Below are 13,342 nucleotides of genomic sequence, written 5' to 3' on the forward strand. Positions count from 1 at the left end.
AAAATTCTCTAACATTATGCCAAGAAAGAACAAACACCAACTTATAAAGGTGGAGAAGTCCATACAGCATATAAAAGTGATTAACTTACAGTACTATAACTGAACACTGAATGTCACTGATGCCTTATAAATAAACCTGAAAATGTATTTGCCAATAAAAAGCCTGATTTGTGAAGGGAGAGGCCCAGAAATGACTGACTCAGAAAGCTCAGAATAGCCTTTAATTTTCTTTGAGGCTTCATGAACAAACACCAATAAACATATCACAGTTCTTAAAAGAAAATAAAAGACCCCTTTAAATTTAAATGCATGCAGGTAAATTCACAAGTATAATTCACTCAATGTGTAAAGACTTCAGTGTACTTTAGAAGATAATAACCCTTAGACTTCAATAAATAACCAAAGTGGTTTCTTTCAAATTTTCACTCTCTTAGTCATTCTGAAGGCCAACGGTTTGGTCGAGCAGCTATTAATTTTGAAGCATTGGCCTTCTGAATAACTGTCAAAATGGAAATTTGAATTAAACCATTTTGGATTATTTATTGAAGCCTAAGCACTGTTATTTTTTTGAAGCTCAAGGGAGTCTTTATACCCACTCAGGGTCTTGTGCTACAGATCATTTGCATAATTCTACACACAGTTTTATGGAATGCTATTGCTTTTTCTTATAGCCTGCATGTGAGTCTCATGATTGTGAAAGGTGCTGGAGTGAGAACCCTAGAAATTATCCACAGCATGGGGAGCAGCAGGGAAAAAACATTCCAGCTCAACCTATTCATGTGCCTCAATGGTGACATAAAGGGACCACCTCTAGTGAAAGGATGAGTGGATAGTGTAGATTCCACTGCTATTCACTCCTTCTCTCTGCTGACACTGCCAGTGATGGTCCCAATTAGTGCCAGACATGATGAATCATTTGTGATGTGGGCGCCTGTCAACTAGTAACTGGACTGAGACCATCAATTCATTTCACACAGGCTACAAAGAGGCCGGTCATTTGAATCCATCACTCACAAGTACTGACGGAACAAGTAAGACCTGTTACTAAGCAACATTAGTGTTCAGGGATTATTTCTTTAGACTATTTAAATTGAAAAATATTTTGTTGATATGCTTCACTGAGTGAATTTTCTGTGCAAAGCCCTTTCCATACCATACTTAATTCATTTTCCCTTATGTTTAATTATTTCACGCTAACATTGGCTGTAAGCCTCCCTAAGACTAGTGTTTTAGGGACTACTCCTGCCACATACAGAGCCTCCTCAAATCCCATTGACTTCAATAGGTTCTGAAGGCATTTATCACCTTCTAAAAATGTCCCAAACACTGAAAGGCCCACTTGAGCAGAAGAGAACCTGAATCTGCAGGTCTGAGAACAGGATGCATGGAAGGGTATTGTTAGGATATAGATATTCAGGCCTGTCTGTAAAGGCCTATACTCTAAGAATTTAGGTGTATTCTTATCACTTAGCTAGTTATAGAGGTATAAAAGAAAGAATCAAAATCAGTGTCTGTCTGTGTCAGGGATTTCTCTTACTGTGACAGTCTGAGGCCCTGTTTTTAGGCTAAGGCCTTTGGCTAAGCAACAGAGGCAGCCATAAACTGGGAAGGACTGGTCACATCCTCACATTCCAACCTAGTCACATTGAAATAAGGTGCTATTGGGCTGTTAGGAATACAATCCTGTCCTGATAATGCCTATGCCTCCAGAGAAAGGGAAGTGCCTCGAAGATGTAAAAGGAAACTTAGTTTGATAGCATCCTGTCTGGCAAGAACTCACTTATCAATAGCTGGGGTGTGAAATCCTCATTTCTTTGTTGTTCTATCACTGTAGTCCCCATTTCCCCATTGTTTGTCTGTATAATCTCTGTCTGGTTCTGTGATTGTTCCTGTCTGCTGTATAATTAATTTTGCTGGGTGTAAACTAATTAAGGTGGTGGGATATAATTGGTTAAATAATCATGTTACAATATGTTAAGATTGGTTAGTTAAATTTCAGTAAAATGATTGGTTAAGGTATAGCTAAACAGAACTCAAGTTTTACTATATAGTCTGCAGTCAATCAGGAAGTGGATGGGTGGGTGGCTGAGTGGGAAATGGGAATGGGGAAATTGGAATCATGTTTAGCTAAGGGCAGGAATGGGAACAGGGACACAGGTAAAGCTCTGTGGTGTCAGAGCTGCGAAGGGGGACACAAAGGAAGGAAACTGGAATCATGCTTGCTGGAAGTTCACCCACAAAAACATCGAATTGTTTGCACCTTTGGACTTCAGGTATTGTTGCTCTCTGTTCATGCAAGAAGGACCAGGGAAGTACGTGGGTGAAGGAATAAGCCCCCTAACATCTTGGTGCCGTGACTTGAATACATCGCATCGGATAGGTGAGTGGCAGCCTGTAAGTCCCCCTCCCCAATGGTCTGCGCAGCTGCTTGGAGGGGGTATCGCGAACTCTCACGATGGTAGTTGTGGGTTCTGGCAAGCCAGGGTAAAGGATTTTTTGGATAAATGGATAAGGAAGAACCAGGGCCCATACCAGGTGCAGAGGTCAACCTGGGATGAGATTAAAAAGGAAATGGAGGAAGTGTTAGGGGACCCAGAGGGATGGGGGGTGGCTGAGGAACCCACCCTCCTCGGAAAATGGGTCGTGGAAGAAGGTCCCTGCCCATGGGGACTGAATGCCTTCCAGGGAAAGGAGGCACTTCAGTCTGCTTGTGAGAGGTTTGAAGTAAGGGCAGCATAAAGATTACATAAAGATTTTGTCTCTTGGAGAAGGGCAGGAGATAAGAATTCTTCTAACAAAATTAAATCAATGGATATTGACTTTCTAGTAGGTAAAATTAAAATGAGAAAGACAACTTCAACAATTAAGCCATATGCATCAGCATTAGCCTATGTATATCCCTGTGTTAACACATCTAAAGTATCTGCAATGCTTTTCAGAGCTTCTTTATTAATTAAGCCATTAAAACTTAAAGAAGAGGAGCATCAAGCACTGGCCTAATTCTTTCCAATTTAGCAGGTATAGATATAATCAGTCATGTCCTGTAAAGATCCTTCGCACAAAACTGGCAAGTCTCTTAACTCTTTGCTGGTCTGTAAGAGTTGTACAATTACCCTTGATCAGAATGAAGCAGTAAATGCCTAAAGAAGCTTCCAAATGGTTGTGAAACACTAATTACAATTAAAGGAGTTGTCTAACTAAGGAAGAAGTCTACTGAAATGTTTCAACATATTCTTTTTTGATAGACTTGGGGACAGAAGACAGAACTGAGACACACTATCTGTATGTTCTCCTAGCCTCATTGGAATAGATAAGATAAACACAGTTGGGTCACAGATAAAATCAGTAATGAAAAATGCAGGTACTGATTTCCTGAAATATACCATTCGTACCACAAGAATAGTTTCTCCGTCCAAAGCAGGTAGCCAAGGAACTGAGGTGTTTTGTTTTCTTATCTGAATATATTATACATAGAATGGTTTAAGTGACTTTGTGATACATTATGGGAAGACAATTGTCTTGCCCTCATCATTTAATTAATAACACTATATTTTTGAAACATCTCAATTGCTTTAACCTGTTGGTTTAAATACATTACATTACAAGAGTCAATTTGCTTCAAAAGGCAGACTCTTGGATTGAGTAGATGGGTTGGGGGCTCAGTCAAGTTAGTTGAAACTCCCTTATCACCTATGTAGACACAATTTAACACCTTTTCAGTTGTGTTAGCTGGTTGTGTTGTAGCCAAGGTAGAAGCTCCCTTAACACCCATGCAGACATTGGGGGTAACATTTTCAAAAATGCCTAAGTGACTTACGAGCCCAAGTCTCATTTTCAAAGAGACACAACGACTTCAAATTCTAGGGGTAGGTCAACACTTAAAAGGCTGCAGCAGTGCAGCTGTAGGCAATTTTGAAAAAACTAGGCTTCCAGCTAGAGTACCACACAACCAGCTTGCACAGCTTTGAAGACGTTAAACTGTCTGCAGGGGTGTTAAGGGGGCTTTCCAATCATGTTAAACTCGTTCAACTGAGCTAACTCAGTTGAAAAAACACTCTTCCCCCCCAAATAGACAGACCCTTCATCAGTGTACCACCTTAAAAACTGATCACATTATTTCTTGTAGCTGATGTTTGATCAACTCTGAAGAAAGCAAGAGAAGTCCAAGTAAAAGAGGTTTGCTTATGTGAAACTGTAAGGGAGATGCAAGGCACCCACACCATTGGGCAGGATCTGGCTACCTTATGATTTCATCTTTGTGCTATTTTGGACACTACAGAACTGGAAATGCATAGTTTCCATCTTGTTTTGCAGCTAACATGCTTTCATAATTAGGTTCAAGAGTGTAATGATTAGGAACAGGTGAACTGGTTCTGCAGAAAAGAAGGGTCTTAATCTAAATCATAACTGAACTCTTTTAAAAATAAGAACTGATGGAAACTCTCCATCTCCTAGTCTGCGACAGGCCTCCTTTAATCAAATCCATCTTGGGGAACAATTTCTGCTAAAATGGCTACTGTATCAAGTTTCATTAATTCCGGTATCTCTCCTCCCACTCCTCAGGGTTTGGACAAAGGCAAATTCTGGAGAAGATCTGGGCCTGATTCACCATTGCCTACAATTTCTGTAGTCATCTATATCTATGCTAAGTGCGGGTAGCCCCACTATCCTGATTTCGTAGCATTTTACATTGACTTTGCACCAGCATAAATGACTACAAAAAAACTTCGGACAAATTGCAGGGCTGTGAAGATTCAGTCTCCTTGAATTCATGAGATTAGATTTTTCTAGCCAGCCAGACTGTAACAGATAAATAAAATAAAACTTCAGACTAGACCTCTCCATTCATGACGTATGAAAGGAAGGGGGTATACTGGATGTCAGGTGGAGGAAACTGGAGATGCTTGAGATTGGAAGTCAGGAGAAAAATAGAGTTAGGAAGGGAAAAATATGTAACTGTAGAAGTTAGAAGCATTAGTGTGGAATGGTGAGAAAGATAAAGGAAAATGAGGACTTTGAAATATTCAGATAAGTTTCAAATAAATACGTAAACTTTCCAAGGTTTCTCAAGTTGTTTGAGGTTCACCCAAAACTAGTAATAAAGCTCATTCAAGTGAAAGCTAGAGATGAAAAATATTCCATTGTAAAATAGGATTTACATGTGAAAATCTATATTTTATTCTTTGAAAGTTGTCCTTATAAGACAAACTCCTTGTTTACCAACAAGTCATTGTTGCAAGAAAACAAATGCATTCACTCTTTAGAGTGTCAGGGGTACCTGTGGCAAAATGAAATAACATTCCTCTATCCCAACTGGAATCTCAGCTCAGTTCACAAACCTCTCCATCTGCAAATGCCAATGTTAATTTATAAAATGAAATCTGCAACAATATTAGTGTTTCAGTGTGGAAATATTGGATAGCACATCAGAGCATATTAAAAATGTATTATTAATTCAGCAGTGACCTCTCTGGGCTGGAAACATTTAAAGTTTTTAAAACACCAGGCTTAGGAACCATTTTTTTAAACTAATCTGGGTATCTAATTTGGTTTCCAGCATCTCTTATTTTTCTCTAATTTTGTACACTTCTCACTGAGGACTCCAGTCCAGGGATCATGCTCTGAAAACATCCACTAAACGATAAAACAAACCAACAAACTAGTTTTGCTAAAGTAAACAAATATGACACAAAATCACAGAGAAGATGAAATATTTATGTACCAAGCTGGCTCAGCTGAGTTGGAACATCTCATTTACAGCAGTGTCCTTCAATCTCCCAGTTTTATAGAGGTGATTACTATCGTGGTTTCAGGAGGTGTGGAGATTGTGCCAAGGTCACAAACTGGCCCTGCAGCAGAACTGAGAATCAAAGCTAGAAGCTCCAGTTGCTCTTTGTCTGGCTCTGAAATATAATGAGCATCTTTCCTCAAGAAATGGAAAAGTCAAATGATATATATAATAGGCTGGTGTGTATGTTTCTTTTATTTATTTAACTGAATAAATAATTTCCCCTTATTTTATTGAAATGGAGGAAATGTCAAAAATATATTTTCCCTCTCTGACTTACATTTCACTGCACTTTTTACAGTTTTTTTTACAGTTCCAATTTCCATGAATATTAATGAAATTCTGTGCAAAGTAAGCTATTTAACCTAGCAGAAGAGATTCTCAGCAGAATGACAATTTCAAAGTTCTATAAAAAAGGGAAAGAAAAAAGCAGAATCTGAACTATAAATCTTCAGGTTCCAAACCAGCAGAACCAAATGAAGTATATGGAGTACAACTCTCCGTAGGGGACGTTTCTGGCGAAGATCTGATCATTACTAACAGAGAAAACAATGGGTCTTTTCTAAATTGCTCACAAAAAATGATTCCTCATCAAATTAGGGGCTTTATCCTTGCAAGGAGCTGAGCATCCTCAGTTTTCATTGACTTCAGTTTCCATTGGGGGCACTCTGCACATTGTAGGAGGTGTTCTGTCACTCACAGGATCAGGCCCAAAAGTTTTAAAAAAGCAACTTGAAAAAGTAAAATAAAACAAGGTATTTTGTATTTTCTGCTCATTGTTCTTCATTTTAATGATCTGATCTGAAGCACATATTTACTTTATGCTCTTGTGCATCTCATATGTATTATTTACATTTGAACATTTTTCTGTTGAGCTACAGAAAATACAGCATTATGCAAAATCACCCCCACAGGCTTATTCTTAACCCATTGATCCTGTAATGAACTCTGTCATGAGGAGTATATTGCAAGATTGGTGCCTTATTCATATACTTTTCTAGGGGAAAAAAGCACTGGCAGAAGTAAACTTGGGAAATGATAGAAATGAGGAGAAGAATGGAGGTTTGGAGGGCCAGAATTTCAAAATATGGACTCTAATTTAAAAATTCTTTTCTGCTAGCACATACTGCAATTTATCTGTTTAAAAAAATAGAGAAAAAGTAAGTTAGATATCCCATCCTCATACAGATATATTGAAAAATGTATAATTGGATCAATGATTTTTTGTTTCCTTTAGTCAACTAACAATAATTAAATAATAAAGAACTCCAAGTTGTATGTGAAAGATCTATTCTGGAAAGCTAAGAACCTGCAAGATGTAAATTAATCTGTCTCGTTATCCAGAAATCAAAATGTATTAGTGTAGCTGATTCATTTCTCTCCGCAAATAATTCTGCTTTAGTAAAGGGGAAATAATGACAAAATTTGTATTTGCAGGAAGAATGATTTTGTACTCAATATACAGTATTTTTCAGCAAGCAATATAAAGAAACCAATCAACATTATGTGCTTAAATCTATAGCCCAGCTTCAATATTTGTTCATAAAGATTTTATGCAACAACATCCACACATGTCGTTAAGTATTAAATTATCTGATTTGTGCAAATGTGGGATTTGTGAATGCAATACTTTTCTGCCCATATTCATAGGCCAGATTGAAAATGTGGCTTTTCATGTTGTAAAATATGAAGGGAGAAATCCTGGCCACTTTGAAGTAATTGGACATTTTACCATTGATTTCAATGGGGTCAAGATATCACCCTCTGTGTATCTCATTAATATTAGGACTCCTTTACACCATTTTGGAAGTTTGCATAAATTACATGTATACGAGTTTTAAGCCATCTTTACAATGCCAGAGTGGTATAAACGGTTTTAGTATAAATGACAATCAGGCTCCCATTATTTATATTTAATATATAAATATTTCTTCACCAATGAGTGATTCTAACTTTTATAAAAAGAAAAGGAGTACTTGTGGCTGTAGCTCACAAAAGCATATGCTCAAATAAATTGGTTAGTCTCTAAGGTGCCACAAGTACTCCTATTCTTTTTGCGAATACAGACTAACACGGCTGCTACTCTGAAATCTAATTTTTATATTGCCTTTCTGTAACTTCTGATCTGCTCTCACTCTATCTTTTAAAACACATTGACAAATTGTTCTCTCTTCATGTCCTGTACTTTTGTAGATCTCCCAAGCAAAAAAACCCTAAAGAATTACAAGGTCTGGTTGGTTCAAACCAGCTCTTGTTTCTGTTTGACAAATGCAGATTCTTCATATAGGTTCCATCATACTTATTATTTTCCTTGAGCTTGAACTGGCTGCTCAGCACTTGTATACATGATGCTGGTAATGAAAGACTGCACTTACTCCAAAATTAGGGATACCTGGACTGGAATTTCCAAACATCAGTGCATTCAGTCTACATGCCAGAGAGATAATCAGCATGTTGAAACACATTGAACTGAAACAAAACCTTTAAAAGTATTCAGGGAAACAATGACTTTTCTAGTTTTATTTAGAAATTATCTGGAATGGCAAAGTACTTTTCATAGTCTCCAGTCTGTGAATAAATCGTCCTCACTTCTACCTAGAGGCAGGTCATTTACAGAAATGGGCAAAAGCCACAGAATTCATGGCTGGATCTGATTTTCCCAGGTTTCCAGATTTGAGGTAAGGAGATGATTCAGCCTATTAGGACAGATGCCAGCCACAAGTTTGGATCCAAATGTGAGTGTTCAAATCTTGGCTTGTTGTTCAGGCTCTTCTCTAGCAATTTGGTACATGACTAGAAGACAGCACACAAGATTTCAGGGCCTCCTTCACTTTACTTCACATTTCTTTTGACATGTCTGTCAGTATGTCTTTTCCTACCTCCTATGTCTTTCAGAAAGTATAGTTAGGTCATATTTTATATCAAACTGAGTAGTACACTGTGTAACAAAGTTCCTCCTCTGCCTTGGTGGGTCCTGCGCTTATTGGCGGACTTGCTCGACTCAGAGGTTCACGGCAGCCCTCAGTTTGGCCACTTTCATGGCTCAAATCTGCCATTCACTCAGTTATCCTCATCACTGGCCAGCATGGGGAAAAGAAAGAAGAACAATCCCCGCAGTCTCTGCTGATCCAACTAGCAGATTGCGGAACAGGCCAGAGACCTTCCCCTCTGGTGGAACCCACAGTCCAGGTCAATTCCTTTGGTATCAAGTAGCGAGTTGGGGGGATGGAGGGATGGGGGGAACCCGGGCCCGCCCTCTACTCCGGGTTCCAGCCCAGGGCCCTGTGGATTGCAGCTGTCTACAGTAGCTCTTGTAACAGCTACGTGACAGCTACAGTTCCCTGAGCTACTTCCCCATGGCCTCCTCCCAACACCTTCTTTATTCTCACCACAGGACCTTCCTCCTGATGTCTGATATGCTTGTACTTCTCAGTCTTCCAGTAGTATGCCTTCTTACTCTCAGCTTCTTGAGCCTCTTGCTCCCAGCTGCTCGCACGCACACCACAAACTGAAGTGAGCTCCTTTTTAAACCCAGGTGTCCTGATTAGCCTGCCTGTCTTAATTGATTCTAGCAGCTTCTTGATTGGCTGCAGGTGTTCTAATCAGCCTGTCTGCCTTAATTTTTTCCAAAAAGTTCCTGATTGTTCTGGAACCTTCCCTGTTACCTTACCCAGGGAAAAGGGACCTACTTAACCTGGAGCTAATATATCTGCCTTCTATCACTCTCCTGTAGCGCTGCACGAGCTGCAGCCGGTCTGCTTCCAGACGGCGCCAAGGAAACATCTATACACGCTCGTGCTCCACACCCTTCACGTCCTCACCCTTGCATCCTGCCGCAATACAAAATGGTGGGACCTCCTGCCACCTCTGGAGGGTGAGGAGCCCCGGTGAGCCAGCCTATACTCCACCTTGGTCCCGAGGCCCGCCGGGGATATCAGTTGGTGGCTCCTTCATGGAGCCATGAGCACGGGCGTGTACTTGGCATGGTTTACCCCTATCCCAGACATCTGCCCCTTTTGCGATGTGAGGGCAACCCTGGCACACATATACTTGGAGTGTGCCAGGCTGCAGTCCCTATTCTGGCTCCTCACGAACATTTTGTTATGTTTTAGGTTGCACTTTTTCCCTCACCTTCTTATTTATGCACTCCCTATCCGTGGCCCCACAAAGTCACAGGACCTCCTGGTCAACCTCCTCCTGGCCCTGGCTAAAATGGCCATCTATATAACCAGAGTGAGGAGGTTGGCCGATGGAGTCTCCTGTGACTGTGGGGCCTATTTCCAATCCTCCGTCCGTTCACGTATCCAGGCAGAGTTCCTCTGGGCAGCATCCACTGACTCCCTGGATGCCTTTGAGGAGCAATGGGCATTGTCTGGTGTTCTCTGCTCGGTGTCCCCATCTGGTTTCCTTCGTTTGACCCTTTGACCACACTCCTGTCCTTGTTATTTCATTAGTTGTCCCCCATACTCATTTGGTTTCCAGGTCCTGTGGATCCCCCCTTAGGTTGCAGGGGATCCTTTAGTAGTGGGTAGGCGAAGCCGGATCCCAATACGATCATTTTCCTGTAGCCATCTGGCCTGACCATGTCACAACTGTAACATCAGATAATCTTTTGCAACTGTCACACCACTTTTTGTATAGCTAAAAGATTTTTATTAAAGGTGGATCAGAGATGAATCTGCCACTTCTTTCTTACTTATTGCACCCAAAAGATTGACAGGTGCTGATATTTACGTTGTAACAAAATAGATAAAACACCCCTTGGTGATATAAGTTTCACCAGCATGAGCGGTAGTGTGCACAATGCTATGTTGGCAGATAAGCTTCTCCCCCCAACATAGCTACCATTACTTATTGGGGGTGGTTTAATTATGTTAATCGTAGAGTTCCTTCCCATCGGCATAGAGAGATCTTACAGTGGCACAGCTGCATTAGGACAGTGTAGTGTTAATGTAGTGTAGACATAGACTAGGAAACCTAGTTGCTAGTGTAGACATAGACTAGGAAACCTGAGTTTGGAAGAAACATTCATTCTTTACGCTGGTGGTGTCAGAGTTCACATAAGTGTTTGAGGTGTAATATATATGTTTTCTAGGGAAACACTACACAGCTTCTTAGAACTTCTAAACAGATGACCAGATGATCAGAACAACCTTTTGAATTTTCAGTGAATGTAATCTACCCACTTAGCCCACCAGGATAATACTACCTTCATTAGTGCGCCTATGTGGGATCATGTCCATCATGAGTAATTTTATTCAAAATTTCACTGTGGATATCTCCCTTAATTATGCCTCTTCTTGAGAAAGTAAGAGTTCTGGGATGAGACATCTGCATAGATGTGTGGAATATTTCTCAAGATTTCACAATGCTTATTAAAATAGAGGGTTTTTTTCAAACTTTGCCATAATTATTGCATAGTATTCATTTTCTGTTTATTATTATCATCAGTGAATTTAGTGTAGATTAAAATATTGGATAGAACCAGGCATAGTGCAGGTAAATGCTGTGCAAGATTCCACGGACAGCTCTATCTATGGATCTCAGTCCCTGCTCCCAGTCAATATGAACACTGCCAAACTGTGACTAGTTTCCCAATATTGTCAAATAATGACTAGGGCATGACCACCAAAAACAGTTTAAATTGTTACCAAGGTCAGGATGAGCTATAATGAGAAATAATGAGCTATTAAAATGACTCCAGTAAATAACCCAATCTAATGAGCGTCCAGCATAATGAGGAAGACAACACAATCAATAAGATAATATGATCAGAAGGCCTTACTTTATATACATGGTACTTTTGAAAAGACAGACACTGTTTTATAAAGAATATATACTACAGATTGTACCTTAGATACTTGGGGCTCTGTTAAAGAATACAGACAATTTCCTTAATGCCATGCCCCCAGCAAGGCAAAATATCACTCTGTACATAAGATCATTACCAGGTAACACAGAGTCCACACACAAAACACAAAGTACATTTCAGAGAAGATGAAAGGATCATAAAACTAATAAGAGTGTTGCTAACTTGCCTATTATAATTCTTGCACAGAATGACTGGATATATATTTTTTACATTGTAAACAGTATATTTTTTACATTGTAAACAGTAACTTCTTTTTTGAGACAGGATATGCTAGGAAGTATTTCTAATGAGTAAACAACAAGACCCAGGAATATACTTGACTAATGAAGGGAATGACATGATGTCTCATGAGTTTAAGAATGTAATGCTAAAAAACAAACACCAAAACCACCAGCAAAACCTATTCCTTGAAAAGCCAACCTTCAAAATAAAGTATTTATTGTTAGTCTGCTCTATTAGCATGCTTCTCCATCCACAGACTTAAACAGTTGCCTACAGATGCTGCAAATTGATTTGTCCCTTGATAACGGTTGGAGTTGCTGACCGAAACATTGAAGAATAACAGCTTTTTAATTGAGTTTTTGTGTGTGACTAACTGTACAGTGCTTTATCCTTTTCTCACTTTGTCACATCTGCACAGATTTCAGAGGTAATGCCAGGCTTTTGTGTGACTTGTCTTTATGGCTTCTATCTCTAGCTCCCAATCAATCAATGCAAAAGTAATATTTTGAGTTACTCTCATTTTGGTGTCTTTTGTATTCACCGCTTCTAAGTATTTAGAGGATACAAACGTGAGGCGAGAATCAGCCAAAGACTGCACTGGCTTCTCCTGGCCCAGACCCTGGGGGAAGATCCCCAATGGCAGAAAGTCTGGCCAGGTGGAGGGATGAAACAGCACACTGCACCCTCATCCTCCTCTCCCCACACCAAGATGTGAGGCGTGGGGGATTAGGCAGCCAGCACAGTTTAAAATGTGAGTGACGCTGGTGATATAGGGAAGCGGCTGGGATATGGTGATTCAGCCCCTCCACTAGGCATCCTTTGCCAGTAGGGTTACTATGGAGTACGGTCAAAGTGTGAATCTGTACAGAGTTTAACAGAGCACAGAATTTCCACTCCCAGTGGGAATGCTGTGGAAGTGCAGATTGCTCAGGCTGGCTTGAACCTCCCTGGGACAAGACTGCTGTAGTTATTATTTATATTATGTTAGCGCCCAGAGATGCAAGATAGAATCAAGGCCTCATTGTGCTAAGCAGTGCATATACACAGAGTTAGACATGGTGCCAAATATTCAAAGGCATTTAGGGGCCTAAAGATGCAGCTAGGTACTTAAATACCTTTGAAAATGCTCGTAAGCAGGTTAAGCATTAAGCTCCCCTTGATTTCAAAAGGAGATAGACCTTTGGTTTGATAGTAAAGACATATTGAAGCTGGCTGTGCCTCCAGTGTAAACAGGAATGTTTCAAAAGTTCACAAGTGGAGTGATCCCAAGATGGCAGCCACATGAAAGTATAATCTCAGCTTTGTTGCTTCTGCAAGTTCAAAGCTTGTGGGACTAGCAGGTCTGTTACACTCTCCAAGTGGCAGCACTGTCAATTTTGGTGATGTTTGCAGTGCAGGATGAATGACAGAGTTTGAATCTTACCTCTGAACCCCCTTGTTTTCCGTGGTTTCAGTTAGAT

General features: G+C 40.0%; 1 protein-coding gene across 1 annotated transcript in view; it reads right to left on the minus strand.

Moving 5' to 3' along the window:
- Window positions 1–13,342, minus strand: part of TNNI3K (TNNI3 interacting kinase) — a 164,204-nt gene that overhangs the window by 130,479 nt on the left and 20,383 nt on the right. The window lies entirely within an intron of this gene.

This window comes from Lepidochelys kempii, chromosome 8 (assembly GCF_965140265.1).
Source record: "Lepidochelys kempii isolate rLepKem1 chromosome 8, rLepKem1.hap2, whole genome shotgun sequence".
Lineage (NCBI taxonomy): Eukaryota > Metazoa > Chordata > Testudines > Cheloniidae > Lepidochelys > Lepidochelys kempii.